Raw genomic sequence first — 26,245 nt, forward strand, 5'->3', positions numbered from 1 at the left:
GTGCCCTACAGGTATGTCTGCCAGCAAGGCACTGAGCTTCTAGAGTCCGACTGTGCTAAGGACTCTCTTGGAAAGGGGGGCCCTCTAGCCCTTCTCCCAGGCCCCCATACTGCCCACTTTTCCCTCCAGCATTGCCCTTTTTTTTTTTTTTTTTTGGTTTTTGGGCCACACCCGTTTGACACTCAGGGGTTACTCCTGGCTATGCGCTCAGAAATCACCCCTGGCTTGGGGGACCATATGGGACACCAGGGGATCGAACCGCGGTCCATCCGCTTGCAAGGCAGACACCTAACCTGTAGCGCCACCTTCCCAGCCCCCCAGCATTGCCCTTTTCCTCTTGAGTTTTGTCCAGTGTTCTGGTCCAGCTTGGCTCCTATCCACTTCCCACTGCCACATTTATATCCCTTTAAAGGTGTTTTTGTTTTGTTTTTGGGTCATACCTGGTGGCAGCGCTCAGGGATTGCTCCTGGCTCTGCACTCAGAAATTGCTCCTGGCTCTGCACTCAGAAATTGCTCCTGCGACCTTATGGGATGCCGGGAATTGAACCTGAGTCTGTCCTGTGTTGGCTGCGTGCATGGCAGATACCCTACCACTGTGCTGTCGCTCCAGCCCCTTTCAAAGGTATTTCTTTGGCACTTGGTGCCCCATCCCTGCTCAACTGCTATTCCCTGGAGTTTTGGGGTGTCAGGGTGTCAAAACAGGGTGGAGGTGAAGGTTGGAGATCAGAGACAGAGCCAGGGAGTGGGTTGGAGGTAGGTTTGCTATTTGATGGGAGGTGGGTGGGTTTTTTGGTTTTGGATTTTGGAGATATATCCAGCGGTGCTCAGGGCTGGTTCTGTGTTGAGGGATCACTCCTGGCAGTGCTCTGGGTGTCATGTGCAATGTCAGAAATTGGACTGGAACCTGCTGAAACAAGAGCCTCCCCTGCTGTTCAGTTCCTCAGGACACTCAGGAGAAGTCTTTGCTTTTTTTTTTTTTTTTTTTTTTTGGTTTTTTGGGCCACACCCGGCGGTGCTCAGGGGTTACTCCTGGCTGTCTGCTCAGAAATCGCTCCTGGCAGGCACGGGGGACCATATGGGACACCGGGATTCGAACCAACCACCTTTGGTCCTGGATCGGCTGCTTGCAAGGCAAACGCCGCTGTGCTATCTCTCCGGGCCCTCAGTTTTATTTTTATAAATAAATTCTTTAATTGAATCACCATGTGATACAGTTACAAAGTTGTTTCTGATTGAGTTTCAATCATACAATGTCCAACACCCTTCACCAGTGCACATCTCTCGCCACGTGTCACCAGTTTCCCTCCCTTCCTCTCCCCTGCCTTCTCCTCTGCTTGCCTCTATGGCAGACTTTTTTCTTCTCTCTCTCTCTCTCTCTCTCTCTTTTTCCATTTAGACAGTGGTTTGCAATATTGTTACTGAAGGGGTATAACGCATATCAATTTGTCTCTTTTAGCATCCAGATCAAGTACAAAGTAATTTTTTCCAACTGTCCTTGTCATAGTGATTCCTTCTCTGCCCCAACTGCAGTCTCCTATTTGTGGCAAGCTTCCTACCATGCACTTGTCCTCCTTGCCCTCATCTCTATTGTGTCTGGATATTAATACTATGTACTTTTTATATGCCACATATATGTTTCTCTCCCTCTGACTCGTTTCATTCAGCATAATACTCTCCATATTCATCCATGCATAAGCAAATGTCATGACTTCATTTTTCCTAATAAATGTGTAGTATTCCATTGTGTAGATGTACCACAGTTTCTTTATCCACTCATCTGTTCTCCAGTACTTGGGTTATTTTCACATTCTGGCTATTGTGAATAGTGCTGTGTTCCTATGCGAATGAACATTGGAGTGCAGAGGGCTTTTCTTCACTGTAATTTTGGGTCTCAAGGGTATAATCCTAGGAGTTATATTGCTGAGTCATATGGAAACCCAATTTCTAGTTTTTTTTTTTGAGGAATTTTCATATTGTTTTCCAAAAGGTTGGACGAGTCAACATTCCCCAGGGGAAGTCATGAAAAAACATAGTGACCTTCTCTGGAGACAAGTCAAGTTGGAAGGGGCCAGAGAATGTCATTCATAAGCCAGCGAAGGCTCAATATATCAGGGACCAAGTGGGGACGGGAGCTCAGGGGAAGGTCTTTGTGGATTAGGATCTGCGTATGCTCTTTCCCCAAAAGTTGGCTGTGTGGAATGTTATACAGGATATGTGCTTTTGCAAGCAGATATGATGCTCACAAATACAAGCTACCACCTGTGCAACATTCTACATAGCTGACCTCTGCTCTCACATAGTACTTGTGCCTTAGTTTTTTTAGCCACAGCTTGCAACTCTCTAGGTTTGTGTACCCTGGTTTGGAATTGGGATGACACAATTCAGAATGCCCTCACTGGCCACCATTTATTTGAGCATTGGCAATGTCCACCAAGCAGCAAACATTGCTGTATCACATCCCCTTAGGATGATGTACCTTGGACCATTGGCCCTCCTCCTGTTATGGACATTTTATAGACCCATGAGTGTACAATGCAAGCGCTGAATATAGAGTGCCCCAGAAAGTGACTCTTTCAGTCAGCACATTTCTCTTGCTGGGCTCTAGGAGGTGTCTACAGGCCATGGGTTTCCCTAAGGCAGGGGTGGCAAACAAATTCGACACAAAGAGCCAAAATTTTAAACTGTGAGAGTCAGAGAGCCACACCACGCAGTGACCTGCCAAAACAGACAAACACTCACACAAAAGCATATAATTTTAACAGTAATATATTAAACACATATTGCATTTTGCCCTTTTGAGTGAGGGTAAAATTTTTTGCAGTGATGGTGAGGGTGTGCTGCGTCCTCCACAAGAAGAACTCACAGCAAGATGTGACCCAACATGTGCCACACGGGTCCCCTGCTCGCTGGCCCGTGCTGTTGTTTCCAAGAGATGGGAGACTGGAGGACGCAGCCTGGGGGTGGGATTCCGCGCTCAGAGATCTCTCCTCAGAGGTCCCTCCTCAGAAGTAGCAGAACAAAATCCAAACTTGGCAAAGAGCCACAGTATACAAAATCATGATAAGAGGCAAAGAGCTGCGTGTTCGTCACCCCTGCCCTAAAGACTTGTTGATTGCCATTGGTGCTAGCATTGGGGTGTGTGGCTACTCTGTATTCTTGTCAACACTCTTCAGTTCTAGGTTTCTTAGCATAGTCCTCCAGGTGAGACCAACATCTCCTTTGGATTTCAACACACACATCTTTTCATAGTGTGAAATGGCAAAGCTCCTGTGTTTTCCTTTCACACATAGAGAAGGCCCAGCCAGTCTCTCTTCTCTTTCTGCCTCAGTCTGCACACTGCGCTTCATTGAAATGAACTCTGGCAGCCAGACTCAGGGTATGAGTTTGTTTTCCACACGCCAAGCTATTCCTTGCTATCCCAACTGGATCATCTGCACTGGTGCTCAAGTCTGACTGGCCCAATGGAGATAACACCACCCCCTAGCCAATGAGTTACTCAGGAGTTCAAGTGGTCACTGATGCTTCGGACCAAGGTGGGAACAGACCCTCTTCCCACCCCTAGCTCAGCTAACTGTGCAGCTCCCAGAATTGGTCATTAACTTTGCCAGATGATTCTAAAAGGATCTGAGAACAGCCACAGATGAACAGTGGGCAAGGCAGCAGGTTGAGGAGGGAAAGCGCATGGAAGCATCCATGACTTCCTCATAAGCAGTGCTCTGAACCTGTCCTGTGGCAATTTGTAGGAAGGCTCCATCATGCAGGCGCCACGGGTCATTAACTCCCTTTTCATCTTTGAGTGAAGGTGAAGAGTGAAGGCTGGGCCAGGAAACCTCGGGCTTCTGGTGCTGCCCAGGAACCCCTTCAGCCCCACAACTCTCTGGAGCCTTTGGGGTTTTCACCTTCCATCACACATGAAATTGGCCTGGAAGATTCTTTTATCTGCATCTCTATACTTGATGGTGCACTGTGGGTATTGGTTTGAGCCAGGAAGAGGAGAGGCTGTCCAAAGCCAGGCCACAGATACCCTTGTCACAGGGCCTTGTCTATTGAGTTCGTGTCCACCTGCCCCTTTCTGTGGACCCACTGACTGCTTGCAGGGCAACACATGGGCCCATCTAAGGCGAATTCTCCATATTTTCCTGTTTTATTGTGAGGGTCCTGGGGGCTGTGAATATAATTGATTGAGGGGCTGGTGGGAATTGAGACGGAAATGGAGCCAAGACCCGGTCAGGAGTGCGTGGTCACAGGCGAGGGGTTAGGTATCACCGTGGGAGGCTTTAAGTGGGGTGTGGACCTTCAGGTCTGTGATGCTAGGAGGGATTCCTGACTTTGAAGGGAAAGACACTGAGGCAGGAGGCAGGTGGGAGTTAACTGTGGAATCTGGGTGGGTATCAGGAGGGCCTGGCCATTGGGGAGAGAGAATCTCAGCTGAGTGCTAATTAGAAAGAACGTAGGCGTGATGGTTACCAATAAGACAAACAGGAGAAAGAGAGTGGCTGGGCATGTCCCCCAGTCTGAGGTGAGTGAGGGGTCCTGTAAATAGAAAGAGAGGGTTCTGGGTTTTTTCTATGGGATGGGGATACCTGAGTTGGGATGGGGTGCATCTGCAGGGATCAGGGAATGGGGGAGTTGCAGGAATGGGGCTGGGAGGGGAGACAGGAAAAAGTTCGGCATGGTGACCTCAGGGTCTTCCCTAAACTGAGGCAGAGAGGAGCAGGAGGGACAGTGTTCTCACTGAGAACGGGGTGTGGTAAAATTGCCTGAAAGTAGGGGAGGGGCTGAAGCAGGGATAGCCTGTCAGTAAATGTCCACAGCGCCTTCCCTGGGAACCAGCACTGTCAGGTTGTGGGCACAGGGAAAGCGCTGTTGACTCAGAATAGCCAGAGCTGGGGGTTCTGTGCCTAGGAATGGGATGTGACAGGCAGCACAGAGTGTGACACCTTTGTGCAGGCTGCTGGTGTGTGTGTGTGTGTGTGTGTGTGTGTGTGTGTGTGTGTGTGTGTGTGTGTGTGTTTGGGTCCACAGGTAAAATCGAGCTGGTCAGCAGAACAAGGCAAGTGGAGTGGGGGATGGGGCACACTGAGCCAGATCTGAGGGTGGGTGAGGGCCTTCAAGGCTGCCGGGGGCTCTGGAGAGGGGCCAGTGTCTCTCTGGGCAGATGCCAGAGAAGGAAATGCTGAAGGAAGCTGAATGGAAATGGAGTCTCACAGGGCCTCGGGTGGAGGAAGGAGGTATTGAGGCTGTGTTGGATGAAGTGGACTTGGCCCCAGTCCACAGGCTCTAAATTGGGATTTATCTAGAACATAATGGAACTTTTCAGGCTCCATATTAAAAACAGCAGGTAGGTGTGTGTGTGTGTGTGTGTGTGTGTGTGTGTGTGTGTGTGTGTGTGTGTGTGTGTCCACAAGATGGACCCTGAGTTCAAGACTGAGGTTTCCAAGAGCAAAGAGAAAATTCTGCCCTTAGTTACCTAGTGTCCCTTCTACCATCATTTATTAACCCAAGCAGCCACAAAGTCCATTTAATTTGAGGAAAAAGAAACATGAGCTTTCTCTGTCAATGTCAAGGGTCAAGGCCACATTGTCAGATGTTTAGGTGAGAGATAATTTGCCACTTATGTTTTATTTATTTTGTGTGTGTGTGTGTTTGTTTTGGGGACCACATACAACTGTGCTCAGGACTTACTCCTGGCTCTATGCTCAGGGATCACTTTTGGCACTGCTCAGGTGACTCTGGGGTACAAGGGATCAAAGCAAGCACCGACCTATGGCTCTGGCCCCTGTCACTACTTACCTTTCAAACAAAACTTCTACCTAAACAAGTTATAGCCTGTACTTTTTCACTCACTTTTCTCACTGGGCAACATACCATGCAGTTCAGAATGAACGTGTTTTTGTCTTTTTTTTTTCTTTCGGTTTTTCAGGCCACACCCGTTTGATGCTCAGGGGTTACTCCTGGCTAAGTGCTCAGAAATCGCCCCTGGCTTGGGGAGGACCATATGGGATGCTGGGGGATCGAACCTTGGTACTTCCTTGGCTAGCGCTTGCAAGGCAGACACCTTACCTCTAACGCCACCTCACCGGCCCTGTGTTTTTGTCTAAATTTTTGAGGGGGTCACATCTGCCTGTGCTCAGGGATTACTCCTGGTGGGTACCAGAAATCAAACCCATGTTGGCAGTGTGCAAGGCTTCCCTGCAGTCCTATCTCTCTGGCCCTCAAACTTACCTCCTTATACCTGTGGTGACTGGGGTTTAGGTAAGTAGTGAGGAAGAGCTGTTAGTAATACCAGAAACTTGGTTTCAGCTTAGCCGTCTGTCATTAAACCCAAGAGTTAGCTTGGTGAAGAGCATCTGTTTGGATGAGATCTATTATGTCCACCAAACTGTGTCTGGTTGTCTGATGTAAAATGCAAGATTTATGCCACTTGTTTAACCATTAGCCTCAGCAAAGAAAGGCAAAGAGATACATCATCAGTGCATTTGAACAGAGCGTGGGTCTGTACGCTGGTGGCTCTCGGCCAAGAAAGGCAGGCTGGGTTCTTGTCCCTGAGAAGCTGATGATCCACTGGATTCCACCTGCAACAGGTTCTGTGAGCTGAGGGTGTGTGTGTGTGTGTGTGTGTGTGTGTGTGTGTGTGTGTGTGTGTGTGCAGGCTGAGAGTGGATCAGGCTCTGGGAGAGATGCTCCGTTTGGGGGCTTCTCTGGGCCTCTCTGGTCCTCACCCATCGTCCCTTCTCAGCACCCCCAAAGGATGTGTGGCTCAGTCTGTGTGTGCTGTGTGCAGGAAGTGAGCCTTGACTGCGGGAAAGGAAGAAGTGGGCTCCCCACACAGGTCCCTGAGGTTTGGAGTGGGGGGACGGTGACTGCACAGCCGTTATGCAGACAGGGAACACTCCCGAGGGAGGGCAGGAGCACAGCGACGTGCAGAGCGCTGCCGGGGTTCACGCCTCCTGAAGAGCTGCAGCTTAGTCCCATGGGTGCTGGTTCCAGCTTGTAATAAGCCTGGCTCGCTGGACTGAGTAGAGGAAGTGGGAGAGAGAAGGAGGGAGAGCAGCCAGGAGACAAGTGAGAAGTCCTTTGGGTATCTGTGAATGAATGTTCGGTTCACTCTGGAAGATAGCAAGTTCTGCTTTGCTCTGTGCTCAGGCATCTGGCGACAGATGCAAGGGACCACACACATGTGGGTCCGGAAGTGCCAAGTGAAGCCTGGAAGTGCTGCCCAGGTTCTCAGCTTGTAATTGCAGCCCTGAGGAAAACCTTTGTCAACCTGGGTTCCACATTATCTGCAGAGCAAGTGCTCACATTGCTCTCTGTGTTGTGCATTCACGGTCTTGGCATGATCTTACATTTTCAATTAGTTAGTGCCCCCTGTGCGCCCAGTCTGTGAGTACAGTGAGAGCAAACCCCATTAGCATGTCCCCAGGGCTTGTTGGAGTGTTGGGGAGGGGCACAGGAAGTATTTGTTGAATGAATGACCATTCATTTTATGCAGTCTTAACATGTACCGAACACGCTTTGATGCTCTTGCATCCACTTTTCCTAAGGAGACAGCAATTGAAGGCACACAAAGTCCTTCATTCAGCACACAAGAAGAAAGTCACTCAGAAGTGCCACATCGTGTTGGGGGGTGGTGCAATGGCAATGGAAGGCAATGGCTCTCTTGATGCTGCTAACATTTCATGGGAGACAGAGACAAAAATATAACTAGTAGGATAGCCTGGATGGGAGACTAATTTAAGATGGATTAAGGTGCTCTAAAGAAAGCAAACTGGTGATTGAGATACAAATGAGGCCTGAGCCCTCCAAGGAGACATTTGAGCTGAGACTGGTGTGAGAATTTGAAGGTTTGTCTTTACCCAATAACTATGTCAAATCTGAGCCTTCAGTATGCTGGTATTTGGGGGTGGAATTTTTTTGTGTGTGGGGGTTTGGGTCACATCTGGCAGCGCTCAGGGGCTACTCCTGGCTCTGGGCTCAGAAATCTCCTTTAGTAGGCATGGGGGACCATATGGGATGCTGGGATTCGAACCACCATCCTTCTGGATGTAAGGCAAACGCCCTACCTCCATGCTATCTCTCCGACCCCCTGAGGAGGTGGGATTTTTGGAAGGATCCTAGGGATGGACTCACATGAGTGAGGTTAGTGCCCTTAAAACAGACCTAGTTCCCCTTACTTTCATTTCTCATCTTCTTCTTTCCCTCCTTGATTTCTTTTCTTCTCCTTCTTAAGCTCTAGGGTCAAGGTTAAAGGGAAGTAATGGAGGTGCTCTGTGTACATAAACATGTCTCTTACCCTTTTAGATTCAGTTTCATCCCAAGCACAAACATAATATTTTAGGGGAGGAGGGCACACCCAGCTGTGTTCAGAAGTTACTCCTATCTTTGTGCTCAGGACCATTCCTGGGTGGGAACTTGGAGGACCATATTGGGTGCTGGAGATCAAACTCAGGTCAGCCAAATGCAAGGCAAGCACCCCACCTGCTCCACTCCATAATCCCACACCTTCAATTTTAAGAAAAGCTGTGTGTTTCATCTGGTTCTGGGGACCCTCCTTAGAGCCAGCTAAATGGCTTTGTTGGCCCACAGCCTTCCAGACATTGAAGCTGTGCCTGTCATTGAGAAGTCAAGACCCCCATAGGACTAAAGATGGCAGAAAACTCTCCTGGGAAGCTTAGATTGAGACTCGCTATTTTAAAGCAGTGCCCTAGCTGATAATAGAGCACACCCCTTTCAGCACCAAAGTCTGCAGGGGACTGAGCCTGCATAAGACCAGACACCAGACTCGTTCAGCCTCAGAATCTCGCCTTTACATTTGCACATACACCATGTTCCATTACACAGCCTCACATCCCATTACACGTTCCATCACACAGATCTCCCAGGCTCATACACATGTTAAGTGCCAGCACCTGAGCTGGTGCCCTTTGAATACACCTGTGCCCTGTCCAACCACCCACTCACTAGCAGGTGCTCACCTACCTGCCCCCCTTCACAGGACACCCTGGGTCTCTGTGGGTGGGCACCCCCCACCTCACCTACCAGAGTCAGCAGCTCCTGCCCCTCCCCCAGCACGCTCTCACCCTTCTAGCTCAAATGAGATCAGAACTCTATGAGAAATTGTCCTCTCTGCTGAGCATGAATGTGCTAAATAAATCTCTCTGCCTCCATAAATCTTGTAGAGATGTAGAAAATGCATTGAAGACTGAAAAACTAGAGGTGGCTTGAAATGGGGGAAGGAGGGCAAGTAGTAAATCTTGTGCCAAGAGCCCCACTCCCCATCTGCCCAGCTCTGGGGAGGGAGGTGGAAAGGGTCGACGCTTCCTCCCTGAAGTCATCCTGTGGTGACCATGTCTCCTTCTTGGGGAACTCTGTCCCCTCAGTGGGGCCCTTTGGATCGCCTCTGCAATAAGCAATGTAGGAATATTGAGACATTTGACCCATTCTAGGAGGAACCACAACTGGCTGGGTCCATCAATAACTATTGATGAAGTGACACAACAGTGATACCATCTTTGGTTTGTTTGTCCCAATTGAAGCAGAGTTTGGCTTGTCTGTGGTGCTGCTGGGCTTCCAGGTCTTGAGTCTTCCATGGGCCTCATTATTCCTGCCAACTTTAAGGGCTTCTGTGCTCCAGCACATTTTCTTTTTTTTTTTGGGGGGGGGTCACACCCGGCGGTGCTCAGGGTTTACTCCTGGCTGTCTGCTCAGAAATAGCTCCTGGCAGGCACAGGGGACCATATGGGACACAGGGATTCAAACCAACCACCTTTGGTCCTGGATTGGCTGCTTGCAAGGCAAACGCCGCTGTGCTATCTCTCCAGGCCCGCTCCAGCACATTTTCTATGAGCTCATCTTGCTGTTTGTTCTTGGCAGTTCTCATTTTGATCTTTTAGGGAAGACTGACTTTCCATAGTTCTGGCTCTAATACTTAATCATCGTACTGATGGCTCAGATGACCACTCTTCCAGCTGATGTTAAGGCTGACCTCTGCCAAAGACCCTGTCCAAGACCCTGATACACAGGTGATGAGTGAAAGGCACCACTGAGCTTCACTCAGCAAACATAGAATGTGAGGCTATATCTGGTTTGCTGTCTGACTCTTGGTTTGGTAGTTGGGAGATTATTTGGAGCTGATGACTGAATTGGGTCAGCCATATTCCAGGCAACCACCTTCACCCCTGCCCAATAGGCACTGCCTTTTTTTTTAGGGCTCCCAGTTAACTTCTGGCTCTGAGCTCAGGGATTACTACTGACAGTGCTCAGGGGACCATGTGCAGTGACAGGGATCAGACCTGGGTCTTCTTTGTGCAAGGCAAGTGCCTCACTTGTACCACTGTACTATCTCTCTGGCCCCTGATTTTTTTTGGTGGGGAGGAAAAAATTGGGCATTACTAGCTCTGTGATCAGGACTGGCCCCTCTAATGGTGCTTTTATGTGGTACTAGAGATTAAAACTTCAGGCTACCAACAAGGCAATCGAGAGCCTTATCTCCTGTATTAACTCTCCTACCCTGAACGCTGATTTACTTTATCAGCCTGGAAGCTATCAAAGGACAGAGTTGATGTCTGCACAGTCTCCTGAGGGGTAGAAGTATGTTTCCTCAGGCTGTGTTCTGGCTTGGTGGTTGGCTTGTTTGCACTTACATACTTTTGAGGGGTTTGCACCTATACTCTGTCCCCACTGTATTCAGTGGCAGGTCCATCTCCTCCTTAGATTTTAAGGTGACCTCTTTGGGCCCGAGGCCCCTCTCAGTACCCCACCTTCACCCTAGCCCAGTGCCTATTAGCTTATCTTCCAGGGACTGTGAGTGTCTCAGGGGCCTCCACATATCAGCCTGCCTTTGGGCCTCCTTAGCTGTTTCCCACCCCAACAAAAAGGCGATTCTGACTTGTTCTGAAAAGTTTTCCTGCAATCTTGAGGCTGAGGCTTGTGAAGGGTGCCAGAAGGGTCAGAGGTCAGACATGTCTCCATATTTGCTGGTCTCACTCACCCTCTGTGGCAGTGGTGGCCAACTTGTCCTGCCCAGCAAAGTAAACTCTGACCATATGGATAGGCTTGGCTGTCCCTGCTCTCACGAGTGTATTTCCCCTGTACCCCCTTGGAGCATGGCCAGGAAAAGGCACTGCTCTTATCATTTAGAGGAAAAGTTGGGGGGGGCAAAGAGATAGCACAGTGGTAGGGCATTTGCCTCGCATGTGGCCAACATGCAACATGGGAGGGACCGGGTTCAATTCTTGGCACCCATATGGTCCCCCAGCCTGCCAGGGGCGATTTCTGAGTGAAGCAAGGAGTAACCCCTGAGTGCCGCTAGATGTATCCCAGAAACTAATTGATCAATCAATTAGATCAATCAATAAATAAAGTTTAAAAAACAGAGGGAAAGGGGGTTAAGCAATCTGTGGAATGGCTTCTAGCTTCCCAGTGAAGAGCAGGGATGCTATCCGGGGTCCATTCCACTCTACTGCCCTTCTGTGTGAGGGGAATTGGGTGCTGACAGCCCCCTGGGCAGCCCAAAGCCCTTTATATTGAAGTCACGTGTTTTTCTGAGGTAAAAGCAAGCAGAGGCTCACTTACTCAGGCAGAATGAAGATGAGAAAGAAGGCAGAAAGAAGGGGTGTGAGAAACACTGAGGTGAGGGACATTGAAGTTGAGGAACATGCAGGTGAAGAGCACTAGAGGCAAGGAACACTGGAGGTGAGGACTATGGAGGTGAAACAGAGAGGTGAGGAACATGGAGGTAAGGAACATTGGTCAAAGCAAGAGACACATGCCTGATCTTCCTGTGTTTGAGGCATCTAGGAATTTTGGAAGTTGTCTAAGTTTCTAAAAGCCTCCAGTTCTGTTAACAAAATTTTTTGTTTTGTTTTGTTTTGGGGCCACACCTGACTGCACTTAGGGGTTACTCCTGGCTCTGTACTAAGGAATCATTCCTGGAAGGCTCTGGAGACCGTATGGGATGCCAGGAATCAAACCTGGGTTGGCTGTGTATAAGGCAAACACCCTACTCACTGTGCTATCGCTCTGGCCCCAATAACAGATATTTCTACAAAATGGAGAGGTGGAGTCACAGAGCTAGTCAAGGCCTGTGTAGCTTTAAAGTTTTATAAAGTTGGGAGCCACTGACCTGGCTGATGCTAAAAGGCAAGTCTGATGTGTACAAAGTGCTCAGAGCCTAGACAGAGGATGCCAGTTCTCCCCCACCCATCTCTGCACACAGGAGGGCAGCGCTTGTGAGGAAGACGGGCCATGAATAAAACACAAAGCACCCAGCCTTGCTCTGGCTCTGAGCTGGGGGCTAGAGTGAGGGGGACCTTGGGACCGCAGGTGAGACTTCACCAGTCTGTCACCCAAGGTTACCCACCTCACAGCTGTACAGAAGTACAGAAGGAAGGAAGCGAGATCATTACCAGGTTAGTCTGAGAGAACAGGGTTGTGGGGTCTCAGAAAAGGGGAGCAGGAGGTACTTTAACCCGCGCACAGTCAAATCTCCTTTAGTCTCCTTTTAACTACTGGTTGAAATTTGGGGTGAGATTCTTGAGGCTCCAAGGATCTGAAGAGAGGCAGAATGACCCATTCCTGTGTGCTCGAGACCAAGAGCAAGGAATCAGCTCTGGGTCTGGAAAATGGAAGGCTAGCAGGAAGGGGTGCATTAGGGAAAGGCCTGGAATCAAGATGAACAGGGGGCGCTGGAGCCATAGTACAGTGGGTAAGGTAGTTGTTTTACACACTACTGACCTGGGCTCAATCTCCAGCACCCCATTGGGTACTAGGGGCATTAATAAAAATAATCCCTGAGGATACAACTTAGAGTAACCCCTGAGCATTGCCAAGTGTGGCCCCAAACAAAAAGTGATGAATGGAATTCACTATAACTAAGCAAGGCTGTTCAAGTCTGGGACAGGTTTTCATCAGCAGTGGTGGAATAGGAGGGGACTCAGTATGGTGTTGGAGCAGCAGAAAAGGGCCAGAGAAGTAGGAAGATGATCCTGCCCTGGGTTCCTCCCAGATCTTTCTATAGAGATGAATCCAGGCCGGTGTTATCAGTAAGACAGGAAATGAGGAGCCTATTGACAATGTTTGAGCTTTGACCTGGCTCTTCTCTGCACTTTCCTTCTCCTTTCCAAGTGAGCAGAGCCATTGGCCTTCTTCCTGAGCTTTCCCAGTAATGGGGACCTGCTTTAAACCTTGTGACCTTACAGTGGCTCTCTCCAAGGCCCTCATAGAATCCTAAATACACACTGAAGTTACAACCCAGGCCCTTTTTGTGCATGTATTCAATCATGGGATAGAACCCTACCAGCATTTTTGCATTACTATTCTTATTTCTACATCACACCCAAGAGCTTTAGGGGCAGTGAGTAAAGAGGGGGGGGCTGTTGTGGCTATGCTCTGCATCTGGAGACCCCATCCAAATGTAAGGGAGCTGTTTCTTTCTGCTCAGCCACACAAGATGAAGCAGTCTGGGGTCAGGAGGAGGAAGGAGAGTTCCGGGGGTGCTCAGAGGAGATACAATCTCAAAGGATGTCTTTGGGGAAGTGGGGGAGCAGAATGGAATCATCGATGATAAGTGAAGGCCGATAGAGGGCAAGTTCTGGGAGAGAGATTGGATAATTCAAGAGGAATGAGGGAGAACAAAGCATCTTTGCAGAACCTTCTCAGCACTAGTACTGCCAACTTCTGTGTTCTGTGACCGGGACAGTCTGTTGGTTCACTTTGGGCCTGGGACACATCTCCCAACCCTTGAGGGCTTGACTGGCAATTCTTTTCTGTCCAGCAAAAGCCTGAGTTGGCTTCTCCTCCCAGCCCTGGTTTCTTGTCCATGTAGCTGCGTGTGTCCACCGAGACACATCATGAGTTTGTTTTCCTCCATCTTCTGCTCTTTCCTGCATGGATGTTACTCAGCCCATCTTGAGGCTCAGAGACTGGACATCCCATGGCTACTCTTCAGCAAAGGGCAGGGCCAAACTGTGTCATACCAAAGCCCAGATTTAAACCTGGCTCAGTCTTTAAGGAGACTGGAACCAGGGAAGGCCCCTAGGCAGTGGTCGGTAACCTTTTTCTTCAGCTGAGCCATTTCTCGCCAAAACCATGATTGAAATTTATTTTGAGAGCCACACAGGGTGTGCACTGATAGAGGCTAGAAGCAGAGTCCTGACTCCTGGAGTGGCCACCCGGCACACAGAAGAGCCAAATTAAAAGTGTAAAGAACCGGGGGCCGGGCGGTGGCGCTAAAGGTAAGGTGCCTGCCTTGCCTGCGCTAACCTTGGACGGACCGCGGTTCGATCCCCCGGCGTCCCATATGGTCCCCCAAGCCAGGAGCAACTTCTGAGCACATAGCCAGGAGTAACCCCTGAGCGTTACTGGGTGTGGCCCAAAAACAAAAACAAAAACAAAAAAAAAAAAAAAAAAAAAAAAAAAAAAAAACAAAAGTGTAAAGAACCACATGTGGCTCGCGAGTCGCAGGTTGCTGACCACTGCCCTAAAGGGCCTGGGCACCCTGGTCAGAGAAGACAGGACCCCAGGTTCTCTCTGGTTTGCTGGACCTACCCTAGCCCTGCTGGGAGAGCCTCACCTTGGTACTGAGCATCATTGCAAACTAGAGGGTTTCAGGTGCCTCTGTGGGCTTGGATCCTGCTCCCATACCCATGTCCAGGTCCACCTGGGGAGTGAGGTGTCCCTACACCCATGGACACAGTGAGACTACACACTGGGGAACCCTCAAGCTGCTGAGTGGGTCATAGTTCTGCCCCAGCATGTCTGCTGTCATCTCCACGACACATGTTCCCTAGCTGTCCCCACCCCAGGATCCGTGTCCTTGCTGCATTGATCAGAGCAGCATTCATGTCCCTTCCATGTCACATCCGTCAGCCTCATGTTCTGTGTCTAGCACAGCCATGGCGCCTGGTAGGGACTCTCCAGTTGTTTGGCACATATTGAATGAATGCATGGGCGAGTGAAGAAATGGCTCAGGGAGGAGGGAGAGAACAATCGTGCTTTGGGGGTCAGGCTGAGCCAGTCAGGGCTCCCCTGCCGGAAATGGTGATTGGGCTTGTGAGCTGAAGGCCTGGGGTACTCCTGACTCTGGGAGCCAGCCAGCCCGCCTGCTGTGCATTCCCTTCCCACACCTGCCCCTTGGAGCAGAGACTGGAGCTGGCAGCTGTGATGGATGCAGGGCTGGCATGAAGAATTGAGGCCATGGGCTGAGCTCCCCCTGCCAGGCAGCTCCAGGGCTATGAGGCGGTTGAGGTGCCACCAGGGAGCGTTATCGATGGCCTGCCAAAGGCGTGCGGGAATTAGCTCAGCCTCGCGCGAATTATGAGGCAGAGCACTGTGGAATGAACAGAATGGGCTGGAGCGGGGTGGGCTGTCCCAGGAAAGCAGCAGCAGGAGTGGGGAGAGCAGCGGGGAGGGGGGAGCGACTTCAGCCACCTCAAGAGCTTCTGGGCCTCCCTGGCCTGCTCTGCCCTGGAATGGGGTGAGCTGGGTGGTGGCAGGGGACTCTTGGGGAGGAAGTATCCAGACATCCACTGCTTTGAGGTGTAGACTCAGGGCTCTCCTGAGTAGGTGGTCCCCCGAGGCTTTCTTTGCCCTTTTTATTTGTTTAGGGGCCACACCTGGCAGTGCTCAGGAATCACACTCCTTGAAGGCTCAGGGTTCCCTATAGGTTGCCAGGATTCAAATTCATGCCAGCTACACACAGGCAGATGCTTTATCCATTGCACTATCACTTTGGCCCCTGCACTTTTTTTTATTTTGTTTTTTTTTTTGTTTGTTTTTGGGCCACACCCGGTGGTGCTCAGGGGTTACTCCTGGCTCAGAAATCGCTTCTGGCTGGCTCAAGCAACCATATGGGATGCCATAGAAATTGGGTCAGTTGCATACAAGGCAAATACCTTACCCACTGTGCTATCACTCCAGCCCTCAGGGTACCATTTTTTAAAATCAGGATTTTATTGTTAGCACAGTGCCTGTGGGTAGCATCAGTGTGATTATTTTTTTTTTCTTTTTGGTTTTTGGGCCACACGTGGTGGTGCTCAGGGGTTGCTCCTGGCTGTCTGCTCAGAAATAGCTCCTGGCAGGCACGGGGGACCATATGGGACACCGGGATTTGAACCAACCACCTTTGGTCCTGGATCGGCTGCTTGCAAGGCAAACGCCGCTGTGCTATCTCTCCGGGCTCATCAGTGTGATTATTAATGACTGGGTGAGTGAAACAAGGACCCACTAACTCTGGGAATCTGTGAATCCTCTGCATGGGCAGGGGTATTTGGGTTCCCCCAGCTCCTGAGGTGCAGGAGATCCTGTTTGTTGGGTGCTGGGGAAGGGTTGCTGGGGGCTCAGAGTCCACACCAGCCTGTTGCCTTGTGCCCAGCTCTCCTATTTCCTGTGTCCCTTAATGTGTCCAGTTGCCCACGCACACCTCCATCTCACAGGACATCTGCACTGAACCTCCTTCATTATCAGGAGTGGTCTGGGAATTTGCACCAATGGAAGTTTCCAGAAGGTTTTCAAGCACCTAAATTTTGGGTCCATTTGGTTCAGTTGAGATCGAGATATTTTACCTTTCACCTTTTGCTCTTCTGGGTCTTACTGTCAAACAGACGGGAGTGTCCCAACTAGGACAGCCTTGGTGCCCTTGACCCCTGAGCCCTAACTATTCCATTTCCTATCCCAGTGCTGGACTGAGGGCCCAGAACTTGCTCAGGTCACATGGCTAGAAGGCAGCAGGTGGAACCGCAGTCAGAGCTTATCAATGTGACATCTTGGGCTTTTCTCTGCTTCCTCAGTGGGAGTCTCCTGGGCATTACCCCATCTCTTTCCACTGTCCTTGGAGCCCACGTGACCTTAGAGGAAGGAGGGAGGCTGGACAGCTATGGGAACCTCAAGCAGAGAGAGGGTTGTGAGAGTCAGGTCAGACTGGCTCATTCCTGCCCTGAGGCTCTGAGGGGCCAGCCCTGGACTCCCCTCCACCTGTCCTGCCCCCGACTGACATGCCAGTGGTCACCACCTGCTCGGCAGATGGGCAGACTGTCAGCTCCTCTCTGTGGGCTGTGCCCTGGCTGCCCTCGAGCTAGGACCATCTGTGCCGAGCAGGATCTGGGAGAAGGGGAGGAAAATGGCGCCTTGCAGCCCTTGCCCATGGTTCAGAAAGAGTCTGGGCCTTTGGGGTGCTGAGCCAGTGTCCTGGGTATCAGCACCAAGCTGCAGGGCAGCAGACAGACTCCTTGACAGCGGAAGGTGCCCTGATCACACCCTTTCCTCTTTACCATCTCTCTCTCCCTGCTTTTTCCAAAAAGACATTTCCCAGCATTTCCAGGCAGTTGGGGGTCTCAGAGAGCCTCTCCTGGGAAGAAGAATGCCTGCTGGGGAGGCCCTTGGAGGGCAGAAATTGGAGGTATATGTTTCTCCTCCTCCTGGGAAAACAGCAAGTTCAGAGAGAGGGGGGGGGGAAGGAGAGAGAGAGAGACTCCTTGAAGTAGAGGCTTTCCTGCCTGTATGAATGAGCCTGAAGTGGGAGCATCTGGGGACAGGAAACTGAGAACTGCCCCAGTTCGACAGAAATTTCACTTTAATCAGTCCATATGTCAAGCCTCAGGATGGGAGACACCATTTGGCCCCTCCACTTACCCCCACCCTGGTTGCACCAAGAGCAGAGAGCAAAAGGTAGTGTGCAGCTCTCTAATTCAGAAGATGCTGCTTGTCCCCAGGCAAAATGGCTCCCCCTTTTCTGGAAGCCTTTGACTGACTATAGATCTCACTGGGAAATGAGGACTTTTAGGGGAAAAACCAACAACAACAAAATTCAACCACTGCATTGCAGTGTCTTTGAGACTGGCGCAGGATGCTGGGGGAAGGTGCCCATACTCGGCCTGGACACGGGACCCACTTGACTCCACCCTGCCCCCACTTTGCCCACACCCAGTCCCCACCCAGACTCCCTGCCTGTACCTCTCTGCTCAACCTTGCAACCTCAAGGACAGGAATTGGGAAGAGGGAGACACCAGCTGCCCCACCCCCAGTTTCAGGCAGGCCCAGGACATAAGCCATGTTGGCTGAGGCATAGATGAGGTCACAGAGCAAAGTTGGGGGACAGCAGGGAACATGGCAACCTGGTGAGTTGCCTCTGCCATCTCTCTCACTGAAGCACATTTTACTGAGTCATCATCCCCTTTCTGAAACCTCCTGGAGGGCTCCCTGCTGCCACTCTTTCCTCTGGAGGGGTACCAGGCAGCCCTTACCACCCACCCACTTCCCGTCTCCCTGCTTAGATCACATGTCCCTCAGAGCTGAGAGGACCCAGATCTTCCAGATCATTTTGTGAACAAGGAGGCTGAGGCCAGAAGGGCAATACCAGGCTCAGGGTGCCCTTGGGAAATGGGCATGCTGGGTCTGGTACAGAGGCTCCAAGAGGGACATCAGCCTAAAACCAAGTGAGGAGACCAAGGACTGATGAAGGCATTCCTGGGGCAGCCATGCCAGGCCATCAGGTAGCATTGTGCAAGATGAGCCAGTCACATATAGGACCCCACATGCTCAGTGCTTCCTCCAGGAGCAGAAGCTGCTGCCCCCAAAACCCTACAGAAATCCTCTCCAAAATGATGGTTCCCAGGCCCTGTCTAGGACAATGAGCTCCCCAGGACCCTAGACTGTGTTGAGTATAATTCAAGCCTGGGCTACTGCTCTCTCAGGTTCATCCAGGAGACCCAAAGGTAGCTGCAGCACTTCAGAGTGGGAGGAAGGAGGCATGGAGGGCTGACTCTATGCAGAGTTCTCCATGCTAACTGCTGCTCCCTCCCTTTACCCCACTGCCCCAGTTATGGGAAAGATTTTCCTTTTTTTTTTTTTTTGAGGCGGGGGGGGGGGGGTCACACAGTTCAATGCTCAAGGGTTTCTCCTGGCTCTGCACTCAGGAATTACACATGGTATTGCCCAAGGGACCATATGGGATGTCAAGTATCAAACTTGGGCTTGCTGAGTGCAAGGCAAGCACCCTCCTGACTGTACTATCTTCTGGCCCTAGATTTCCCTTTCTAACCCCAGGGCAGGTAGGATGGCTCTGTCCATGGTCCTGACATCAAGTTTCCAGAAGTGGGCTGTAGTTCTGAGTGTGGTGGTGAGGGACAGTGGGTGGGGACAGGGCCTCTCTGGGCCAAGACTGCTCCATGGTCCACCTCAACCGTGGCAGGCACAGCTCTTATCTAGGTGAACTGGATGGAGACTTCTGTGCCCCTGACTCAGTGAAATTGGCCTACCCCCACTCCTCCCATAAACTAGGAATAGCTTTGCTGATATTTAGGGTGCATTTTATTTTTCTGAGCATTTATTTTTGGGAAGGGCACAGGTCTTGTCCACAATATGACATGGCTTATAGGAAGAAGGGAAAACACCAGAACAATATGAAAGGATCACTTTGGATCAGACAGGGTGGTCAGGTAGGTCAGGGTGGCTGTTTTTGAAAAGCTGGAGACCCTCTTATTTTCTGGAGGTTGGACAAGAACAACAAGAGGAGCCCTGGGGAGGAGAATTCCAGCTCAAGGGACAGAATCTGACTCTGATTATTACAGATATACCCAGGAAATGGAAACCTGGGTGCTGCTGAGAGGATGGTTCATTTGTGAGCTCAGCCAGAACTAGTTTCGGCCAGGGGGGACAGTCACACAAAGGGAAATTCCTTTTATGGCTGTGGCACTATTGTAATGTGACCAATGTGGTATTAGCTTTCAAGCCATCCTTATTCTACTGGAGAAGATAGTGAACTTAGAATATTCAAAACAAGTACCTAAGATCCAGATGGAGAACAGCTATTGGGACTTGTACCTAGACCCATCTGCCTGAAGACCTCCTGGTTTTTGTATTCCAGTATAGTGACCCGGTCAACCACTCTTGACTTTGAGGCTCAGGCTCAAGGGTCCTGTGGCAGGATATAGGGGCCATATGCTCATCCCACCCTCACTCTGGTTGATGAAGTAAAAAGCAGCACAGTCAAGGAGGGAGTAGAAGCCCCTGGGAACAGAAGGTCAAGAGGTCATGAGGTTCTACCTGCTTTAGAACTATGGAGTAGTAGCCAATGCACTTCTTGTGGTTGCCTGTTCTGGTGTGTGTGTGTGTGTGTATGTGTGTGTGTGTGTGTTCATAGTGTGTGCATTGGTGGGTGGGTTTGAGTGTGTGGCACAAATGTGTGTGCTTGTCTGTTTGGTGTGTATGTTATATGCATGAGTGTTGGGGGACCAGCCCCAGTTAAAAGGGTTGAAGCAGGGATTAAAGAAAAAAACATAGCAACTAAGGCATTTGCCTTGCATGCAGTGAAATCAGGTTCAATCCTCTTCATCCCAGATTATCCCTCAAGCATAACCAGGAGTAATTCCTGAGTGAAAAGTCAGGAGTAGGGCCCAGAGAGATAGCACAGTGGCGTTTGCCTTGCAAGCAACCGATCCAGGACCAAAGGTGGTTGGTTCAAATCCCGGTGTCCCATATGGTCCCCCGTGCCTGCCAGGAGCGATTTCTGAGCAGACAGCTAGGAGTAACCCCTGAGCACTGCCGGGTGTGGCCCAAAAACAACAACAACAACAAAAAGAAAAGTCAGGAGTAACCCATTATCATTGGTGGAAATGGCTCCAAAAGAAAAAGAAAAAAGAAAAGAGATATACATAAGAGAAAAATGTCAGGTCCAGGGAGCTAACAGCTTCATGAACTGAGAGCTCAACTGTCCTACATTCAATATTGATTTCTTTGAAGTGGAATCATTTGAAGAAGAACATTCTTTGGTCAGTTACCTATCTTAATCTCTCCAGACTAAACTTTTACACACCCATGGGCTTCAGTCTATTGAAACAAACTTTTTGATAATGGGTTAATCACCAGGGATGTTTCCTCTGGGAGGAAGGTCAAACACAGGATTCCCTTCCAATAGCTTTCTAGATTGGCACCAGCATTCCAGATATCGGGGTCCTGCTTCCTCCCATTCTGTCTTTTTCCTCAATCTAGATATGTGTATTATGTGTGCGGCATATGGATGTGTGCATGATTTTATGTTGTATGAGCATGGTCCCCCAAAAAGCATCAGTATGTACAGTGTGTATGTGTGTGGATGAGTATTGTGGGCACCCAAAACCTCTTCCACAAGCCTCTCTTACTCTCTCATTCCAGCCTCCCTGATGATGCCATCAGGAAACTACATGGTCAAAATCTGCTCCTATGCTTTGGGGGCTGTAGTTTCAGGCAGGGGGCATGTGGCAGACTTAGTTTTCTAGTCTGTCTATGGCCCATTCACTTCCAGGCCCTCTGCAGCCTCAGCTGGGGTGTGGGAGCAGAGGGGACCTACTGCTAGACTCAGACCACCATCTAAGCCCTGGGTGTGGGCATGATGGTGACTAGCATCCTCTCCTTGAATTTTCAAAGCATCTCTATGCAATTACACACAAATTGTGCCTCTCCTCTCCTCTCCTGTGTTTCCAGACTTCTCCATTTCTCTCTTTCCATGGCAGCAACATCCCCCTTTCTCCCAGGTATAGAACCCTACTCTCTCCCTCCACTGGGAAGTCACTTTCACATTTCTCAACCCCCATCTGGAAGTCATGCCCACTTTTCACCACCACCATCAGGAAGTTGAACTCACTTTTATGCTACCACCAGAAAATCACACCCATTCTTCCTGCTACCACCAGGAAGTCACACTCAAACTTTCCTCTGCCACTAGGAAATACCACCTACACTTTCTGCCCCCACAAGGAAGTCATGCCTACTCTTTTTCTGCCACCAAGAAATTCTGCCCATTATTCCTACCACTACCAGGAAATCCCATCCCCTCTTCCTGCCCCCACCAGGAAATCCCACCTACTCTTCTCCACTAGAAGTCACATCCATTCTTCCTTTGCCCCCAGGCCCATCCAAGTGCCCTGTGGAGTTGCTCAGTGCTGCTCCCCAGCACCCGAGACAAAGCTCTCTCATCACCAAAGGTCTCTGGGTATTTAGACTGTCAGTTCACAGGAGTGAAGGAAAACAGAAGGAACTTAGGAGACTGAACTAGAGAAGCAGAACAGAGCAGGGGCACAGCTCAAAGCACTACGCAGCAGTCCTCGGTATGAACCCTGGCTTCACACAGTCCCCTCAGGACTGCCAGGAGCAACCTTGAGCACTGAGCCCAGAGTTATCCTTAAGCACCCCACGGTAAGGCTTCGTAACTTAAAGCAAACTTCAAAGATGGAAGCAGATGACTCTGAAACAGTGTGCGAGACCATGAGGAGGTGCACTAGCTTCTTCGGGGCTCATGCCTGGCCCACATCATCTCCCCACAGCTTAGTCCCACCCTGTGACTGGATGAATCACACGTCCCCTCAGCCAGCCCTTGTTTGTCCTCTGCACAACTTGATGGCTGGCAGACACTCGGACACCCAGCTGTGATGGCAGGCTCAACTGATTGGTGATCCCAGCCAGCCAGCAGCACCAGTGGACCTTGGGCAGCCTGCTACAGCTGCCCCCTGCTCTTCAGCTACCTCAATTCTCGCTGGCTTTCTCCTGCCCATTCTGCTGTTACTAGTACTTTGATTTGACCATGACCCTCTGCCTGTGTTGTGAAGAGTTGTTCACGCTTCCCCAGTCACACTTCTCTCCCGTCTGCCTACCTGGTTTCTTTCCAACCTGCAGATCTTGGTTCAGTGCCACTTCCTCTAGGAAGCCATCCAGGATCTTCTGGATAGTCCCGTAGCACCAGGCCACACTCCTTTATAGAACTGATTTGGCAGCACATTCATTTGCCTGGAGCTGGTTTGCAAGCATAGTTCAATTTGTTCCTTAGACCCCATGCCTACCAGTGGATTAAAATAAATAGTCAAGGTGGATGAATCTGCGGTGGGGTGGGGTGGGGATTTATGGTATCATCTTCCTAAGCACAAGCAACCCACAAAGGCCCAGTCTGGTGTTTTTGCTCATTGTTCGGTGTTCCAAGCCTAGAATATCATTAGACATGCGGGCTGCGTGTTTCTAGATGTGGCTGTGGGATAAGCGAATGAGTTGGTGGGTTTTCACATAGACAGAATTTGGGGTCTGCACCCCTCACTGATACAAGGCTGAACAGGGGGCCTTAAATCAGGCTCAGTAGAACTGATCCCACAAAAAGTGGGGGCGGCCTTCTTAGGGGAATGAGCCTACTGGACCACGTGACTGTGAAAATATTAGAACTCAGGAGCAATTAGTTAAGTTAATTAGCTCATCCATTTAAGCAGCAGCTAAGGCAATAGGGCCTGAAGACCATTTGGGGAAAGACACTCAATTATTTGCACCAATGTCACCCTAATTTCCCTGGTACGCTTAGCTGTGGCCGGGCAAGGGAAGAGGCTAGAACATGCAATTAATTTCTTCTGTTTGGGGTTCAGAGTGGGAGTCTGGGAGGGGTTCTGGGATTGAGAGCTGTGTGTAAATGGGCTCTTGGAGCTGGGGCCCAGGGTGTAGCCTCATGTATTCTGACACACAATCCTCTAATCCCATACCACAGGTCCCCTGAGCACGTTTGGTTGCAGCTCTGGAGATCTCTGAGCAGCATCACATCCTTGACCCCACCACTGGCTCCCAGTTAGTCTACTGAGAGAGAAGTGCTTGGATGGGTCCCCAGGACCACTGAGCACTGCAGAGTAGCCTTCTCCCAAAAGTAGGACTTCTGGAGTCCCATTGACTCAGTGTCAATGTCCTCAATGGCTCTTCTGACAACAACAGGATTTTGGGGGGCCACAGATGACACTCATAGAGGGGAGCTGCCAAGGTGACACTGAAAGTTGAGTCAGGGACATACTCTGGACCCACATGCTTATCCCCTAAATCTCGGCTGGGCAGGAGGTACTGTGCAGTGTCTGGGGGGGGGGGGGCAATAACCAAGGCAGGGTGTCCACTGTGTCTGCTTCCCATTCGGCCCACCACTCTGTCTGGAGATGGAGGCAGGGTTTGGGGTGGCCTTGGCAGACTCCCACTTTACCCACTAGAGCCAGTCTGAGTGTGCACATGTGCCCACATACTGCATGCTCAGAGCAATACCAGGGGACAGTTCCCATCTGCAGAAAGAGCTGGTAGCAGAGAACAAGGTGAGGAGGCAGGGTGCATGCCCTTATTTGATTTTATTTTTTGTAGGGCCCACATAGGATGATGCTCTGGGATTACTACTGGCTCTGCTCTCAGAAATTATTCCTGGTGGGCTTGAGGACCTTATGGGATGCCGGGCATTGTCAGGAGTGTCTCCTATCTGCTGTGCTATAGCTCTATCTTGTAGTGCGTGTCCTTAATGAGAGGAGATCTGGGGCCTGGGACCTCTGAAGGAGAGCAAGACAGTAGGCCAAGGTGGAGTGCAACTGGATGATAGAGTTTGAATACTCAGGTGTCTGAGCAGAGGGTGCAGTGTGGGCAGGGCCTTGGTGCCTAGGGAGCTTTGGAGGGGTAACTTCAAGGTGTGGGTCAGATCACTTGGGGAGTGATGGGAAGGACACCTGGGGGAGGTGCAGGAACCCACAAACTAGGGAAGGGCCACAGAGTCAAATTTATGAAGCCACAGTGCTCATGTCAGAGACCCAGGATGTGGTTTAACAGAGGGGCCCTGGCCTTATAAAAGAGGGAGGGCTGAACTCCAACCCACCACACTTGTACACACACACTTGTGCACATGTTATTTACACAGATGCTCATACACACACCCATATATATCCTCACACAGCCATATATACTCTTCTACACATTTTTATTTTTTATACAAACACACACACACACACACACACACACACACACACACACACACACACACACACGAATGGAGGCAACAGGCAGAGCAGCTGTGAGTCTGTTTCCCCGGAGAGGTGGGTCTCTCTCCCCACAGCACTGTCAGAGCAGCTTTGGTCAGATGTGGGGTGGGGACCGTTTGCCCAAGCTAGAGCTCCAGAATTGTTGTTCCCTCCCAATTGTGCTGCCATGTGCTGGGGTGGGAATTACTTACTGCAAGATGGTCTCTGGTTGAATAGTTTCCTTAAAATCATTGTTCATTTTTTATTTCATTGTTTGGGGGGGGGTGTTGGGCCAAACCCAACAGTGCTCAGGGTTTACTCCTGGCTCTGTGCTCAGGGATCATTCCTGGCGGTGCTAACGAAACCCTATGGGGAGCCGGGCATCAACCCCAGGTCAGTTGTGTGCAAATTACTCCACCACACTAACTCTCCGATCTGCTTGGTTATTTTTTAGAGTTTGTGCTTTTCAGAGGAAAGTGTAACTGTAAGTTGACTGTCTCTGTGGGAGCAGGCGCGTTCAGGAACTTTCAATTTCTCCATCTTTAATCAGAAATCCTAGGAACCCACTGGAGCACCGGGCTGTACTGTCATGCATGGCTCTGACCAGTAGATGGCGCAGAAGCTAGGGCTCATGGTGGTTTCAGGCAGGTGCCTCCAGCCCTTCAAGCCGGCTGGCACAGGCGTTAACTTACCTGAAACCCAAGGCTCACACAGGTGAACAGGGATATTCAGGATATTGCTACACTGACTGTAGGGAGATGTTGACTTTGGATCTAGAATTCTCTGGGAGACCCGCTGAGCCCATATCCAACTCTCTTTTTTGCCCAGGGCTTCCTCCAAACATCCATTCCGAGATGGCCAAGACTGGCTGAGCCTGGAGGGGGTGTGGGCTTGCTCCTCCATCCAGGACAAGTCCAGAACAGGCACATGGGCTGATCTACCTTGTGCTCAGGGAAAACCCACCGCCTCTAAATTTGAGGGAGTTTGGGATGTTCCAAAGATAACTGTGGGGTCTTGGGCAAGTCACATCACCCCCAGAAGTGAGTAAACTGCCAGCCCCAGGCCAGGATGTGGTCTGGGTTCTGGCCTTCCAGGCTTTATGAACTTGGCCAGAATAATTGTGTCTGCACCTCAGTTTGCTCATTTGTGAAATGGGGACAAGACAGCAGATTTCATAAGGTCAGGTGATTCTCTGCAGCTGCATGTGAGGAATGACAGGATTTGACATTGGCACTGGTTGGTGATACACAAGGCAGAAGAGTTTCTGTTCCTGATCTGGGAGCAGATTACCAATGAGAGTTCAAATTCTATGCTTCCTATTTTGTTGCTATTTAACTTCAGGAAATAATTTTTACCTTGACCTTAATTTTCCTGCATCTGGGCATAAGAACAATCCTGGAGCAGGAATGCAGCTCAGTGGTAGAGTATTTGCCCTGCTTGCATAAGGTCCTGGGTTCCATCACTAGTACCGAAACAAAGGGGGGTGA

General features: G+C 50.2%; 1 protein-coding gene across 2 annotated transcripts in view; it reads left to right on the forward strand.

The window, feature by feature from the left end:
- SYT2 (synaptotagmin 2) overlaps positions 1 to 26,245 on the forward strand; it is an 84,571-nt gene that overhangs the window by 15,510 nt on the left and 42,816 nt on the right. The window lies entirely within an intron of this gene.

This window comes from Suncus etruscus, chromosome 3, assembly GCF_024139225.1.
Source record: "Suncus etruscus isolate mSunEtr1 chromosome 3, mSunEtr1.pri.cur, whole genome shotgun sequence".
In the NCBI taxonomy this organism is placed as follows: Eukaryota; Metazoa; Chordata; class Mammalia; order Eulipotyphla; family Soricidae; genus Suncus; species Suncus etruscus.